The sequence below is a fragment of the Canis lupus genome, chromosome 17, assembly GCF_048164855.1.
Source record: "Canis lupus baileyi chromosome 17, mCanLup2.hap1, whole genome shotgun sequence".
Lineage (NCBI taxonomy): Eukaryota > Metazoa > Chordata > Mammalia > Carnivora > Canidae > Canis > Canis lupus.
Genome location: NC_132854.1, coordinates 9,657,753 through 9,675,453, shown reverse-complemented (window position 1 = coordinate 9,675,453; position 17,701 = coordinate 9,657,753). Strand labels below are relative to the sequence as shown.

General features: G+C 37.9%; 1 protein-coding gene across 7 annotated transcripts in view; it reads right to left on the bottom strand.

The window, feature by feature from the left end:
- FGF14 (fibroblast growth factor 14) overlaps positions 1 to 17,701 on the bottom strand; it is a 613,045-nt gene that overhangs the window by 388,594 nt on the left and 206,750 nt on the right. For 2 of the 7 annotated variants that reach the window (XM_072782454.1, XM_072782457.1), the window contains exon 3: positions 1,080 to 1,266. The exons of 4 other annotated variants lie outside the window; for them this stretch is intronic. The gene's annotated coding sequence lies outside the window, so the exon portion shown is untranslated. Of the gene's footprint in view, positions 1 to 1,079; positions 1,267 to 1,606; positions 1,757 to 17,701 lie in introns of those variants that run through there. One more of the 7 variants, XM_072782456.1, reaches the window with a different exon arrangement.

Below are 17,701 nucleotides of genomic sequence, written 5' to 3'. Positions count from 1 at the left end.
GTGTACCCTTGAGTTTTGTATTTTCCTATTTAATATTCCTAAACATGATTTGTCAAATCCTCCTCCTACTGAGCAGAATATTCGGTTATTAAAACTTCATCCAGGTCAGTTTAAAACTTCAGTGTCCTTTTTGATTCAAAGTGCTCCCTCTCCCTGCACAGCACACTCTGCCTTGGCATGCATACTTCCTCTTCAGTTTTCTATGCTTCACTACTGGGCCTCCAAAAAGAAAAGGGGGAATGGCATATTTGGGGGTCCTTCTTTTTTTAATTTTTATTTATTTATGATAGGCACACAGTGAGAGAGAGAGGCAGAGACATAGGCAGAGGGAGAAGCAGGCTCCATGCACCAGGAGCCCGACGTGGGACTCGATCCCGGGGCCTCCAGGATCGCGCCCTCGGCCAAAGGCAGGCGCCAAACCGCTGCACCACCCAGGGATCCCAGGGGTCCTTCTTTATTAATCCTTGCACATTGTGCTTCCCCAGTGTTCCCCACCCTTGTGTTTCTGCTACGTGGGGTCCACCCATTGTTTCTTGATGCTATGGTCTCTTCTTTTAGGGACAGTCCCCTAGATATTCTCATGGTGAAATGGTTCTAGCCTGGCTACAGTCCATACCATCCAGCTCACCCCGAGACTCAGCATCCTCGCCATGACACATGTAGCAGGAGAGGGCTACTTCTCCATACTGCACCTTCTCTATGCCCATTTCCCTCCACATTCAGCTTTCTTTCCACCACTCACCACCTAAGGGAGATCTAGAGATACATGAACTGGTCTCTGCTCAAACAGATGTCCAACTAGGGAAAGAGATGTCTCCCGTTATTGGCAGATATCCTACACTCCACAAAGTTTCTCTAGGAGTCCCTCTCACCTGGCTTTGGGAATATGAAAACATCCCATCAAGGGAGGGGAGGTACTTCTCTTTCATTAGAAACACAACAGTTCTCTCAAGATCAGCAATCTCAAAGTCACTAGAATAGGAGAAAGGAGAATTCTAGAGAGTGCAGGGCTTGGAGAAGAAGCTTGAATGCTCACTGCTGGGCATGGCAAGGAGGTGATTTGAAGCATATGAACTTACCAATTTTGGTGGGGAAAAAATGTTTATAAAGGTGGTAAAACGGCTAGTAAAGAGCCTCTTCCAACCTTTAGATCCAGTTGTAGCTCAAAGTATGTTGTTGCATTTTGACACAATAGAGAAACTTAAAACTAAGCTTCAGTGCTGCAGTTGGATAGTCTCCAAAACCCCATCAGATCATATGTGCGTTCTGCTTGGAAGACATTAAAAGTAATATTAATAGTTACAATCAGCATAGAAAAAATACGAGGAAAATACACAGAGGGAGGATATTCGTGAGAGAGAGAGAAAGAAAAGATGGAAGAAAGCAGAATGTAAAGGAGAAATTGTTCTTCAAAATTCAAATGCAGAATTAATGCAAAAATGTCTTCTACAACTTATGAGGCATTAAGTAAATGTTTTGAAGGATGTATGAGTAAAATAAAAATAAAAAGGAGGGGGAAAGAAGGAGGAAAGCAAGAGTGGATGCCATAATTCCACATCTGTTTTTCTATGGAAGATTTTCCTCACTCTCAATAAGGAATTATTACCGTTCTGGAGGGAAAGTTGAGCCTGTTGTTAGAGTTTCCACTTGTGTCACTGATCATCTTGTCACCACTATATCCCTGGTATCCATCTAGCTAAAAAGCTGGGAAGGCAGCAAATACATTCTTCCAGGGAGAAAGGCTACAGTGACATGGTCAACATCACCATGTCTTCACAAATGAAAAGAAAGGAAGGAAAACAAGGGGACACTTTTCAGAAGTCTTTTATATTTAATAATATTTTAGTTGTAAATATCAATATTTTGCAACCAACTTTCCATTAGTCATATCATTCCAAGAACAAGAATATGGATTATAGAAAATTATTTAAGAATTCCTCAGTGAGGCCGTAAACTTTCTGATGGCTGGGACTGTATAATTAATTCCTGTATTACTAGCAGGGTGCACCTAGAAGATACTAAAAAAATATATATTTGGAGAATGAATAAATGCATGAATAATATTGCTCATTCTGGACATTGACTTTAATTTTCTTATCAGAACAAATCTTAATTTTGCACTTTTCCTTCATCCCAAAGGTAAGCTGTAGTGGTTCAAGACACACCTCTATGAGTATTTCTGATTCATACTCCTCTATAACTTAATGTAAATGTAAAAACTAAATGGCAAAACAAAAGTCTGACACATGTAAAACATCTTGGTTATACACGCCTTTAAGTATGTTATCTCTCAGTTTAAGAGCTATTAAGAGAAGGAAATAGAATCAGTTGCAGGTTTCTTAATTGGAGTTAAGTGACAGCTAGTTAATAGCTTTCAAACAATGCTATTCTAAATGGCAACTGAAGTTTCAGCAAAAAATAGAATCCCTTGGTCAGAGACTGAACAAGACTTCTATTTTAGGCGTTTTGTGATAAATTGTAAGAATGGATCACAGGAATAAATTTACTGGAAAGCAATTGAAGAGAAAGCTTTTAGAAAAACAGATTTTTGGCAAAAGCAACCATCAGCTATTCTAGTCTTTGGCATTATGAAGCCCATAGAGCAAATTTCCAAAGTAATTAATATAAGTGAACACTACATTTTAAAAAATCAATTCTTTTATAGGAAATGCAAGGATATTGAGACTATAATCTAGTCCTACAAATGAGCATTTTGCATCATTATAAGTACCACAAAGACTTGAACCAAAAGAGTCTATCAAGTTTATAATATTAGTAATACTGCAAGCATCACTGGCTAGATGCACCAATATTCCAAAATAACCGGTAAAGTTTCTGGCATTTCTCAATGTAACACAGGACTCTGTTATGTATTAATTGAGAGTGAACTTTAATCTAAAAATGGAAATTATAGAGACAAGAAATTATCTGGGAAGCCATAGCTATGGTTCTCTGGGTTTCTCTTGTGGGTAGAAAGCTGTAAAAAATGTACACCTGCATGAATTGTGTTTGTGTCTCAGCCTTGTGTGTGAGGAGGTGCCCAGCATCTTTCTATTTTAAGTTCAATAAACTTTTTCTGGGAAGATGTTATGAGTCTATGTAACTTTCCTCTGGTCAGTAGCAGTGGGTAGTAGTGTCCCTCTCATTTGTATGTAGGTTAGTGGTAAAGACATAAAGGATAATGTGAATAATATTTCCAATTCTTAGAGAAACATACTTGCTTTGAAAATGTCCCTAAATAAATAACTATGCTATAAGCATACATCCATATATTTCATATGGAGGGATTCATAAAAGTTTCCTGGAATACGTGAAACATTTGATTTCCCTTTTTAAAAAAAAATCTCATCATGTTGCCAACCATATAACCAAGGCTTCCAGTAAATGTAAATACTTTTAAAAACTTTCTTTCCAATTCCATTAATGACCTTTCATAGACAAATTATATCTGTGGTGACAAATAAGAGCATGCTGGATAGTTTATGGATATCATACCAATTCTGCTTTAATTTTATAAATTATCCTCTTGCAAAGAGATATTATACACCAGTTGTATAATCTTGCGTAATATGTCATGTTTTACTGGTAAGACGTTTTTGCTAGTTCATTTTCCATAGAGGAAATATATATGAAGCATCTTCTGTGATAGATACCATACTAGGCACTAAGCTTACAATATGAGTAAATTAGTGTCAAGGCTACATGGCTAAGAGACTGGAGTAAATGGAAGGACAGCTAAACACACAAAGAAATGCTATAATTTCAGAAACACTATAACAAAAAGTATCTCTTACAGAAGCACCAATGACGGTTCAATTCTCTCTGCAGAGCTGCTGGCAATAATTCTCTAGAGGTCATTTTGGGCTAGGTCTCTGCAGGATGGTTATCAGGGATCAGTATTCTAGTAGGTGATCTAACTGGTTCCAAAGTCGGGTGATTCAGAGGCAAAAAACCATAGGGTATACAGTGCAAACATGACCAAAGGGAGGCTGGATTATGAAAAGTCACAAGTACCATGCTTAGGAGTTTAAGGTTTTTATATATGAAATGGGAAATGTTCCAAAACTTTTGTGCAGAGTGATGAAATTATCATATTTGCACACCTGGAAAACATTCTGGAGGCTACTTAAAGAAGAGTAGGGAGAGATGTAGAGAGATGAATTAATGAAGCTATGCCAGAAATAGGGGGCAAATGGTGAAAGCCTAACTAAAAAATCTGAGTTCTGTTGTAGATTGTTACTTTTTACCAACTGTTCTGATATCTCCAAGCAGGAAGGTCATTCCCTCTCTGTTGACCCAGCAGTGGAGTGTCACTTACAGGCACAGGTTTTAAGAGGCTGACCAATCAGCAAAGACCCTGTGATAGAGTCATTGCCAAGTCACAATGACATTAGGGCATGAGCAAGAAATAAATCTTTGTCTTTGTACACTGCTGAGATCTAAGGGTGTTTATGTTCCTAGCCTACACTGACTTCTACAAACCCCAAATAGCATACATTTTTATTTTCTTGCACTGCAAAGCACTGCTGACAATCATTTAATATAAATCTATTGGGTATCTATTTGAACATCAGTCACCACATTTACTGCTGACCATTTTTCACCCTTAGAGACTTTGCAGTCATGTTAGGAAGAGATGACATTAAACAAAATAATGTCTTTGGGAATTTAAAAGCATACAAATCCCCTCCATCTGGATGGGATGGGTCATGGATGGTTTGGTTTCCTTTTTGGTGCAATGTGAATAAGGAGAAATAAAGATGATTGGTGATAAAGACCAGGATGGGGAACAGAGAGATGATGAAGTTATATAGGCAAAGGCAAGAACGAAGAAATTTGTAAGTCATCTCTGGGACAGAATGAACAGACCATTCTTAATAGGCAGCTAATGTCTGTGCCAAACATGTTGCCTGGTGTCAGAGTCCAACTAGCTGTAACACTTAGCAGTTCCTCAGTCATGTCAGCATGGTTCAAGTGCTCAACAGACCAAGGTAGCTAGTGCAGTGAAGATACAGAACATTTTTGCCACCAGAAAAAGTTCTGGTGGATGGCACTGGTTTAGAAGAAGTGAACTACAGAATGAGAAAAAATGTAGAACCGAGAGCCCTTGAATGCCAGGATAATATTTAATTTGAAAAATCTAAAATTTGGGAGGGACAGTGACAACAGAAAACTAATTGAAAAGATAAGTGGTAGCAAAAAGGGAGAATAAACAAGAGATAGGATTGGAGGGAGAGAAGAACGAAATGTTTTTGCAGCAACCCAGAATTTCGTGACAAGGATGCAGGTCAGAGTGGTGATGGTAAGGATAGAAAAAACAAGCAATACAGCCGATTCTCAGTATTTGAAGATCCTGTGTTTGCAAATTTACCCAGTCACTAAAATTTATTTGTAACCACCAAATCAATACTTGCTATGCTTTCATGGTCATTCATAGACTGGTGCAGAGTGGAGAAAAATGAAATTGCTTAGTAGCTATGTACTTTTCCAGCGGTAGTTGAACAAAGCAATGTTCTGCTTTCTTGTTCCAGCTCATACGGTAAACAAATGTCCCCTTTGTGGTCTATTTAGTGGCATACTTTGTGCATTTCTGTGCTTTTTCTGGCCCCCAGGTATAATGCCGCAGTGCTGTTGGGTGTTCCTATGCCCAAGAAGGTGGTGATGTGCCTTGTGAAGAAAACACTGGATAAGCTCCAGGCAGGCATGAGTTATGTTGCTGTTGGCCATGAGTTCAATGTTAATTAATCAGTATATTGGATATAATCTGAGAATACTGGGAACTCTGTGGAAAGGATGCTACAAAAGACGCTGTGACCGAAGTTGAGCACTAGGAGGTTGACAAAGAACAAATCAATGGACACGTCAGGTTGTATGTATTTAAAGCAAGTCCAGACCAGAATTTTCCATCAAGTAAAGCATAAGATTTTCTCACACTCACTAGAAAGAAGCCACTCATGACCAGCATTTTGGCATGCATACTCAGACTACTCTTCAAATCTATTACTACTGACAACCCAAGAACACATTTAATAGTTTACTTTTAAACTTAAAAAAAAAAAATTGGGTCTGGGACTTCTAACTTCCAAGTCTCTATATGAATAATTCCCTGTCTTAATTTTTACACTATTTCTCTATATGAATAGTTAGCAAATAGAAGTTTGAGAAGTAAATTATATGCTGAACCCATTGAGCTAACAAGTATATACCCACGGGATTTTAGTTCTAAAAAGTCTTGAGCTTTGAAAAATCTATAAGAGAATCCTCATTAAAATATTGAAACTGAAATACCAGATTTTTTTTTCAAAATATGACTTGGAAGAAGCTGGGCATATTAAAAAGGAATCAATTTGTAAGAGAAACAAAGGCCAAGAATTGTAATCCCTTAGGTGATGGATCAATGTTATTAAATAAATATAAAAGTCAGGTTACTATGTGCCCCAAAAAATCTGTAATTTAAATTTCTTGTCTTTATTCCATGGCCTTTTACTGTATGTAGCCATTGAATCCCTTTCAATAAAATTATATCTTCAAAAATCCTGAGCCAAAAATTCAGTTTCTTTACATAGACCATGAGTAAAAATATGAAGCAAATCACTGACAGCCTACCCTCAAACACCCTCACTGCTCTTCAATAAAGCTGAAAGTTTATGTCTGCATAGTGCTACTAATTCTAAAACAATAAAAATACATGCTTCTCCAGTGTAAACAATTCCTATAGAATGAAGAAAAATTACATGGGATGGGGTTGGGGGGCAAAGATGACAAATACCTGGTAGCTCATCAAATTACACTCATTCTTTAATATCTGTGCCTAACCCAAGACTTTGTTGACTGGCCTGTCACCATGTCATTTACAGCTCCCTGGAATCACCCTTCAGGTTTCTCACAACTACTTGAAATTTTAAAGTTGTGTATCTATGTAATTAATAACTCTCTCCCTAGTAGATATTAAGACCCTACCAGCAGAGATATTTTGCTCACCACTGCATCCTCAGTACCTAGCTGAGGATCTGTACACAGTAAGTGCTTGCTCAAGGAAATGACTGTTCAATGAATGAGTCAGTAAGTCAATGAATTTCTGCACTTTTCATATAATCTCTGCACCTCTCCCTTAGGTTCTCATTGAGGAAACAAAACAACATAAAGGACATGCCTGGTATGATCAGAGTTACAAAAAAGCAGGGTTGAACCTTAAGCTTCCTTTGTGTGGCCTCTTCTCCTCCACTCAGTACAGTGCAGAGGTCTCAGTAAATGGTGCAGAATTTCTATTTATGATAGCTGTTTCCTAGAACTCTGATGAACACTCATATTCAAAAATGCCTTAACTTTCTGAGCTGGCTTCCATCCCTCACACCCAAGAATAAGCTTTCTAGTTGAAACTTGCCTTTTTTTTTTCTCCCTGGAAAAGAAAATATGGTTTTTAATCACTGGGGAGCATTAACCTAACTAGTGTAGCAAAACAGCCAAGCACAATTGAGTAGATGATACATAGTAGTCACTTAGAGCTAAGACACTTGTTTCTATGTGCCAGGCTGGAAGTGCTCAAGGTTCAAATTTAGGTCTCAACAGATAAAAGATCATACATCATGAGGTCACAGTCAAAATGCACAGCAGTCACAAATTTAATTCTTCAAATGCTAAGGGTCTTCTTCTATATACATCATCTTAAAAGGGCAATTATCTGTCCCTTATTCTATAAATGGTCTTCTGATTTTAACGACACATGCCACATTTCCAAGTGCACCAGACCAGATAATTTAAGATATAAATAGCATTGACCTCTTACTCAGCTATTAGCACTTACAATGAGGATTATGCCGGTCCTCTTCTCCCTCTGTCGAAATTCTTAAGGAATTGCCATTCATATGTCCCTACCTTTGACATTTCTGCTAATTCTGACCAGTTTAGATATGCTGTGAGCAGAGATAAGGCTTTTTCCTTTTTCTTTTTTTTAATATGACCCAAATTTCCATAGTCTACTATTTTTCCTTTTGTAGAACTGTGCCTTTAGTGTTGAATTAGAGGCTTCAGCTCTAATAATCAATATTGTTCTCTCCTACGAGAATAACACTGCTAATGAAGGACTTTGCACCCAGAGGGACTTGTGGAAAACATATTCTGAAAATCTGGATACTTAATCTGGCAGCAGAAACATTCATAACTGAAAATCAACCTGAATAATAAGTAGTTATTACCCTACTGCTGAACTAAGATAGGCCAGATGAGAGACAGAAAAAAAATAAAAAAGAAAAATAAGATATATTTAGTTTCATGGGGAAAAAAGCAGCTGCCTTCTTTATCATACACAAAAAGAAAGAAAATTGAGTAAAAGGGAGCCAGAAACTGCTTTCAGTATTATTTTTGGAAACAATGAGCACATTTGTGAGAAGTCCTCCAAAGTATGGGGGAAATACAGCATCAAAGTCATTAATTCTTTACTTGGTGCTGCATCAATGTAGACTACAGAGCCTAAACAGTGGGTTTCAGAGCACAGGTACCCTTTGTTAATGTGGCAAAATAATCCATAAGAACTGGAAAACACTTTCTTAGAAAGCCTTATACAAATCCAATGCACAGAGCTCAGTAATAGTTGGATTTCTTATAGAGGGTCTTGAGCTATTTTACCCATGGACTTGAGGATTTCAGGGTGTGCTCTCTTGACTTCTGACTGTGGCTGACAGCATCAACAAGACATGAATTTGCTGAAGGCAGGCCCTTGCTACCCACAGCTGAGTCAGGGTACGGAGGCTTCTGGATGGGCAAAGGGAGGTCAACCAAACCAGTGAATAGGCTTCAGAGCTTCCATAGGAAAAAAAATTGTGGAGATTCCCAGGAGAGAACAACCCCTGGCACAAATGTCTACTCCCCTCCTGAACCGCTTCAGTCAACAAACACACACTTGAAGATCAGGCCTGAGCTAAGTACAAGCTACTGATCTTTAGCTTAAGATACCACATTATAGTTAAGAAAATAACAGAATTGTATACAGGCTCAATTGTATCTGGAATAATGCAGAGAGAAGAAAAAATACACACTCACAGCCTACTCATGCCCTCCTCCGACACTGGATTACTGATCTTTCATCCTAGGTCCTCTCTTTGGATTTAAGGAAAATGTGTAATCTTTAGACAAGAAGATTATGCCAAGGGGTCTCTGCCTTTAAGCTTGCAAGTCTCCTCTCATAGGCTCGGGTCCTGCACAGACTTGCTGCTGGAGCTATTTTGCCCATGGTTTTGTCTCACCACATTTTCCCGATGTGCTCAGTCCAAGAGCTCTTGCTTCCTGCTGTCTCCAGTGTCCCACCCAACACCTGTCATCCCTCTCCACCTCCCTGAGACACCTGTCCGTGGTTCTGATGCCAGTGTCACTCAGGCCACTGAGGACAGGTTGCAGACCAGATCATCAGACCAAGTTTTGCATGTTTCTTAACTGAATCAAGTGCAAATGAAATAATAAGCCCCACATGGGAAGTTATAAAATGAGAGGTAATCATCATTAAGCATCATCCCAGTAAGACATTTCAGAAAGCAAAAGGAATAACAAAGGCCCCTCTGCAGAGAAAAGAAATCATCCCATTCTTTTTTCTTTTTAAGATTTATTTTATTTATTCTAGAGAGAGCCCCTCTCCAGGAAAAATAAATCAACCCATTCTTTTTTAAAAAATTTATTTTATTTATTCTAGAGAGATAGTGTACATGCAAGCAGGAGGAAGGGCATAGGGAGAGAGAGAGAAAGAGAGAGAGAGAGAGAGAGAATCCTCAAGCAGACTCCTCACTGACCATAGAGCACAATGCGGGGCTCAATCTCAGGACCCCAAGATCATGACCTGGGACCGTTGCTCAACCAACTGAGCCACACAGGTACCCAAAAACCATCCCATTCTTTAGGTTTACATGACCAAATTTGCAAATTCACACTGCTGCTAAAAGATGTGCAAATTAAAAAAAAAAAAAGTTTTCATGTTTCCTATTAACTGATTTAGCCCTGCTTAGAAGCCTCAATCAAAAGTAATTTAATTGGGTGATATCTCAAGAACTCAACTTTCTCATGGAAGCTTTAGACCAGTGCAGTCCAGTAGAGCCTCTGATGAAGGAAATGTGATAGAGCTGCACCATCCAACACAGAATCCACCCGCCACACGTGGCTATTGATCACTTGAAAAGTGACTAGCAAGACTGAATTTTTAAAATTAACTTAAATTTATATTGTCACATAGGACGGAGGTACAAATTTTAGTCATTAGGATATAGATGATATTTAAAACAATGAAAAAATACATAGAATGAATTATTCAAGGGATTCTGTGAATAGTTAGGTGTTTTGAGACATTCCTTCACTATCCTATTTATCTGATACCATAATAATGGACCATTTGCTCAGGAAAACAAAATTAATAATGTAATTAACTAATTAATTAATATAGCCATGTGTGACTAGTGACTGCCAACAGACCAACATGGCTACAGAACATAAATGCTCATGTGGGTGTGTGGCTGACACAATGTCATAGGGTGGGCTGTGCCCTTGTTCCCATTCATCCTAGAACAGTGGGTTAGACCACAGCAGGCAGCTAGGACTTCCCATCCTTTCTTTGGCATAGCCTTGATCACTGAGAATCTGGTAAACCTGTAGGATAGAGTTATCTCCTGGTAGGTTATAGGAGGAAGTCAAGGTATTTATACTATAGTTTTCTTTTTTTGATAGATCCTGGCTGTCATGCCTGTTATCTTGATGAGAACACAAAAAAGCCTATTATAGGAAATATCAGCTCTTCTTTTTCCCGGTCTCTTTTTAAATTGAGGTCTAATTAACATTTAACACATTAGTTTCAGGTGTACAACATAGTGATTCAATATTTGTATACACTGTGAAATGATCATCACAGTAACTCAAATCCCCATTCATTACCATATGAAGCTACAGAGTTTTTTTCTTTTGAGAAGAACTTTCCATTTTTACTCCCAGCAATTTTTAAATATTCACTACAATATTATTGACTAAGTCACCATGTTTATATCGTTCTCCCCCTCCTCCATCTCCTCTCCCTCCCCTCCCTATTCCTCCTCCCCTGCTCCTCCCCTTTTATTTTAAAAGAATTTTTAATTTAAATTCAATTTAGTTAACATATAGTGCATTTTTAGTTTCAGGGGCAGAATTTAGTGATCCATAAGTTACACATAACACCCAGTGTTCATGACATCACATGCCCTCCTTAATCCCCATCACTCAACTACCCCATCCCCTCACCCCATTCCCCTCCAGCAACCCTCACTTTGTTTCAGAGTCCAGCATCTCTTAGAGTTTGCCTCCCTTTCTGTTTTCATTTTTTTTCTTTCCCTTCCCCTATGTTTCATATGTTTTGTTTCTTAAATTCCACATATGAGTGACATCATACGGTATTTGTCTTTTTCTTACTTATTTTGCTTAACATAACACCCTCTAGTTCCATCCACGTCGTTGCAAATGGCAAGATTCCATTATTTGATGACTATATTCTATTGTGTGTGTGCGTTTTATATACATATATATATATGTATATATATATATACACACACATATATATATACACACATACACATCATTGTTATATGCTCCTCCCCTTTTAGAGCAATGCTACTACTTCTGCCCCACACCCAAGCAGATGGCTGTCCTGGTCTAACTCACAGAGAAAGCCATTTATAAACAAATACAGCAGAAGCAGCAAGATATGGTATTTCTAAACACATCTACCATAAAAGCACTTATTCTATAATTAGTTCAGTGTTGTAGTTCAACAAAAGGCGTTATAATGACCAAGAACATAAGGTAAATTTTGTTATCATAAAACTATAGGTAAGTCGAGGCGTTCTTTAGCAACTGTTTGTTTTAAAGCAAAACAAAACAAAACAAGAAACCTTCAGTGAAATTCATATCGGTTATATTTTTCAGACAGTACAAACTAAAGATAAGCCTTTGTAATGGCAGAGAGTATGAACCATTGAGCTTAAAGCACTAAAATTATTCAGAAATGACAAAAGGTAACATTACTTTTAACATCAGACTCTTCATCTGGATATAAAAGGAAGTTTCTTCTTTTGACTTCATTTTTCCTTAATTGGAAAATCTTTTCAGAGAGAGATAAAAAAAAAATCTATTCTTTTTTTAGTATACAAATAAGCAAAGAAAATAAAAATAGAAAGTCTTAATGTCTTTTATTTCTCATTTTAATCTTGTGGAAAAGTATTTAATTTGTACCAAAAAAATGAGTATAATCATTGCAAGCAGCAATAGGTATGCAAAGGAAAGTTTCTCTTTTTAATTCTGAAAATAATTATGTGTTACTGAATTTAAAAATCCATGTTGGAAAATACTTATGTTGCCAGTCAGTAAGATATTTTGTAATGACAATTTTTTATAACATTTGTTATCCTCTTAAGAAGCATCTCAAGAAAATAAAAGAAGAAGCACCTCAAGATACTCTCATGTATTGATGACTAAACATGCTTGCCCTCCAATTATTCTTCAGTAAATATTTTTTAAAATTTTTCAGATTTGTTTCATTGCTGCACTGCTTATTTTAAGGGATTTCAAAATAAATTCTGCAAAAAAATAACTATATTTACCTTTTAAAATTAAACCTATATGTTTTGAAGATATTATCAAAAAATACTTTATTAAAGTTCAGGAAGAAAAAAAATGTCAATATTAAATCAATTCTTAGTAGTGATTTAAAGCTAGCTGTTCTACTCAAATAACCTAGCCTCTCCCTAGTCTAGCTTGGAATGATCTGCCTTCACTACTATTTTTTTAGGGTGCCCTGGCACATGAATCAAAATCGACTGGAAAACTTTGGTCAGTCATTCTGGAAAAATGTTCCAAAGCCTCCTAATATGACTTTGTTTAATCTTTCAGACACGTGTCTTCCTGAATCTATTCATCCTTTCAGGCCAGCATGTGGTTGCTACCCTGCCAGCTTATCCACTGTCACAATTCTCTGCAAAGTGTGTACCTATAACTAAAGAGCATCAGTCTGAAAGGCCCTTTCTTGTTCATGTAAGACATTTTCTCCATCAATACCACTTGTACATTTTGCCTGGAGATCATCTTGCAAAACATACAGCAAAATCAGAGAGGCTCTGAACTCAGGTGCACAGCCGGGTAACCTAGCAGGTAATCTGAAAGTACCACTCAGCAAGTACCATCAGAAGTATCACTGGACTTTGTTGTCAGTTACCAAGCACAGGTGACCCTCAGTATGTTTTCCAACACAGTCACAGAAACCAGTCAGGTCTGCTGCTGCCATGAATTACTAGGATGGCTAAACTGGGGCATATCAGCTGCACACCAGCATGGAACAATACTTTATCTACTTGGATCCACCTAATCCAAAGCACCCTGTAGCTCAAAAACAAGCATAAACTGGGAGGGAGTAAAAAATGTATCATATTTGAGGCATCATGGATATGAATTTTTTAAATACTTCCACAAATCTTTTATTTTTTTTTTTTTCACAAATCTTTTATTTTTAAGATTTTATTTATTTATTCATAAGAGACACAGAGAGAGGCAGAGACATAGGCAGAGGCTCCCGCAGGGAGCCTGATGTGGAACTCAATCCCAGGATCCCAGAATCACGACCTGAGCCAAAGGCGATACTCAACCACTGAGCCACCTAGGCGCCCTACTTCCACAAATCTTAATCTATTAATCGTCCCCTCATTTTTAGTGCTCACCATGTGCTGTTTCTATGTCCGTTTTTAAAAAGGGAAAGTCATCTGTGAGCAAAGCATTTACTGCTGCATAACAACAGTCCTGAATTGATGGATGAATGACTATATGGTGAAGTGAAGATCCAGTGCTTGGGTCTACTTACCTCAAATCCAAAGCACAACCATTGGTTTCTTAGCAAGGGACTGATCTACTGGGAACTCTGTCCTTCTGGAGCTTAGAGTTCCATGATAAAACAAATTAAGTTGAAAGATTCAAGCTTTCTGGAAAACTGATATTTTTTTCTTCATTCATCATGTAGAGAAGATAGTGAGTCCTTGAGTCTAGAGAGCTAGACTGCTCAGCCAGCTGCACACAGTCTGATCAGAATCAAGCTAAATTCAAATCATGTCCAGCGATTTCAGTTCTGGTGTCCTTTCTACTGACTCCTGATGTGTGTGACACTCTCCAGACTGCAGGCTCCTTGTTTTTTACTCAAAGAATAATGCTCCATGCTCCTTTCTTTTTTTCAAGGAAAACCATTAGCTTTTTAAATTAATATGTGTCACAGTGACTACTGCTTTTTGGAAATACTATTCATTTTCTGCATTTCCTTTTCTTCCCAATTTCACATCTGCTGATGTCTGTGTACTGAATCGATCCTAAACTGTTTTGTCAGCAAGTTATTTTCAGAAAAAAAAAAAAAATGCAAAAATCCCAAAGTCTGCTTGAATGATTTCTCAGAAACCTTGTGGCTCACTGAAATCCTGCATTCGTACAAAGGAGAGTTTATTACCAAGAGCAATTCAAGGCAAGGGTGACACTGAAGAATTTATAAAGAAAATAAAATCCCATTGTATAACAAAAGTGTCTTTCATTTCATAATCAACATAAAAGCTGATACTACTAGACTCCATTAAATCTATTGCTAAAGAAAACAGATGAACTTTAAGTCATATCTGAGCAAGCATAAATTAAAATAATACAAGCCAGGATCATGGTCCATCACTTCCAACACATGGCACTTCTGTCTCTCAGCTCATGCCCCATGCCTCCCCTGAATACAGGACACATAGCACCTCACATGGACATCCTAAACCATCAATCTCCAAACATCACACTCTCACCTCCAGCACAAAGATAGGGACAACACCTCCTTGAGCAGCTTCCCCAGTTTCACTAATGTCTTGACTGACCCATTCCCTTTCCCTTGTCAGGAGTCCAAACTTCTAGAATGCCCAAAGCCCAGTGTCCTTACTCTGCTTCGGTAGCTTGACAAAAGAGTACAGTAAAGATTGTGGAAAGATAAGAAATTTCCAGTGGGGATTTCAGAAAGACTATTATGGCCCAGATGGTTACAAAAACAAAATTCTGCAAACTGAATCATAATCCTCCCATTGTGTAAAACATGACCCCAGTGCCTACTAATAATCAACTATTGATTTAAGTCACCAATTTCACTCAAATCCCCCAGCTTTCCAATATAACTACTGAATAATCACCCATTTGTTATTTTAACTTTAATTTTAAATTAAATTTACCATTATAACTTAAATTCAAAAATTTTATCTAATTCACTTTTTTATCATGGAGCCATGTATCCCTTGGGGATTAGATATTGTGGAAACAGTAAGCAGTGATGAGGAAAAGATATTAAGAAAATCATGTTATGGGAGGACAGGAAAAGAAAAGAAAGAAGGAATGAAAGCTGAAAGAAATCCCAAGGGTAGCCTGCAGGATGGAATTCAGTATATGGCAATAATGTAACTACATATCAAATAAGATAGAAGTGGGTCTATAACATGAAGTACTCACTCTCTCCTGGGCTTCCTACAGCAAGTGGTAAAGAAGTGGGAATATCATGGAGAAATACCCGGTTTAACCCAGTAATCAGTGTTAACCCCGTAACTGCAGATGATGGCCCAATCTCTGACTCCTCCACCACCCAGCATGCTTCTGGTCCCCATAACAGTCCTAACAACCACTTGACCTGATTAAGGTTATGGACTGTTATGGAGTTGAATCATGTCCCCAAAAAGATACATTGAAGTCCTAATCCCCATTACCTGTGAATGTGACATTATTTGGAAATAGGGTTTTTGCACATGTAATCAAGTTAAGATGAGGCCTTTAGGGTGAGCCCTTAATCCAAGATGACTAATATCCTTATAAGAAGCCAGATGAGACAAAGACACAGGAGGGCAGAAGCCCATGTCATGACAGGAGCAGAGATTGGAGTGATATAGCTACAAGCCAAGGAACTCCAAGGACTGATAGACAGAAGCTAGGAAGAGGAAAGGGAGAATCCCTTCCCCCCACACCCCTCAGAGGGACCATGGCCTGCTAACATCTTGATTTTGGACTTAGAGATTCAACAACTGGGCAAACAAATTTTGGTTGCTTAAAGCCATCCATTTTTGGCACTTTGTTAGAGCAGCCCAAGAAAACTAACTCATGGACTTTAGGATGGGAGGATTGTGCTGGATTATCTAAGTGGGCCCAAGATAATCACATGGATCCTTACAGGTGGGGAACCTTTCCAGGCATGATAAGAAGAAGAAATGTGATGGTAGAGCAGAATTAGAGAGATACTATGTTGCCAGCCTTGGAGATGGAAGAAGGTAGCCATGAATTAATAACAGAGGCAGCCTCTAAACTGGAAAAGGCAAGGAAGGAGACTCTATAGCAGGGTCTCCAGGAGGAATGCGGCCCTATCAACATCTTGCTTTTAGCTGACTGAGATCCATGTTGGGCCACTGATCTCCAGAACAGTAAGATAATAAATTTGATAGTTTAAGCCACCAAGTACGTGATAATTTTTTATGGTTGTGATAGAAAATTAATACGATAGGCCTCTATTACAAAAACAGTGTACTCAATTATCATTATTATTGTTATTATTTGAATTTCATCACATTTTGTGGAAATCTGTCTTCTCTTTTGTTATGTAAGTACCTAATTAATGTCCTCAATTTTTCCCATTGGCTCACAAAGCCTAAAATGTTCTCCATCTGGCTCTTTACAGACAAAGTTTGCTGATCCCTACTTTTGAGCATTAACAAGTTTCAGTTTGGTTAAAAGGAAAATACTTAAAATGTAGATCTTTCACTTCTCAGTATTTCTTGCTGTATAGTTTACTAAAGTTCAGATTAGAGAAGAAGATTTATTGTAAAGAGCTGTATAATTGTAGCTCTCAGCAAAATTATAACAAATATACTCACTAGAATTATATTGATTCATTTTTAAAATCCATTTGGGCAGTCTGTGATGTGCCACCATGGTGTCCTTGGTACAGCAAACATACGAATCAAGAGTCAGAAGGAGGGTAGCCCGGGTGGCCCAGTGGTTTAGTGCTGCCTTCAGCCTAGGGTGTGATCCTGGAGACCTGGGATCGAGTCCCAGGTCAGGCTCCCTGCGTGGAGCCTGCTTCTCCCTCTGCCTGTGTCTCTGCCTCTCTCTCTCTCATGAATAAATAAATAAAATCTTAAAAAAAAAAAAAAAGAGTCAGAAGGAGGTACTAAACAAACTTGAACAAAGAAAAAAAAAAAAAAAAAGATAAGTTCTGGCTTCTATTTCCAGAGACCCATGCAAGCCCATTCATCCCAGACAGATGGATAAGGTACCATTCCAATCTACAGGTGGTGTTGTAGCACTGGCAGTGGGCTAGCTCTTTATAAAAAGCCAAGTGTTTGATAAGAATGTGCAAGATTGAAAAAATCATAAAAACTTTTCAACTTGAAAAATGAGATTTACCTAAAATATGTTCAGAATCCATTCTCCTAAGGATTTCTTCAGAATTCAGAAATTCCAAATGAGATAATCAGTAAAGTTAAATAAAATGGCTGTTCTTGCTTATTAATCATCTGTTCAAAGAGTTCAAAACTTATTCATCTGAATCACACCATTTTGAGCTTGATACCCTCATTTGGAAGAACTGGAAGCTAAGAGGGTGTAAATGGCTTGCTGAAGACAGGCTGAGTCATTAAGAAAAGTGATTAGCACTGCCAGATTGTCA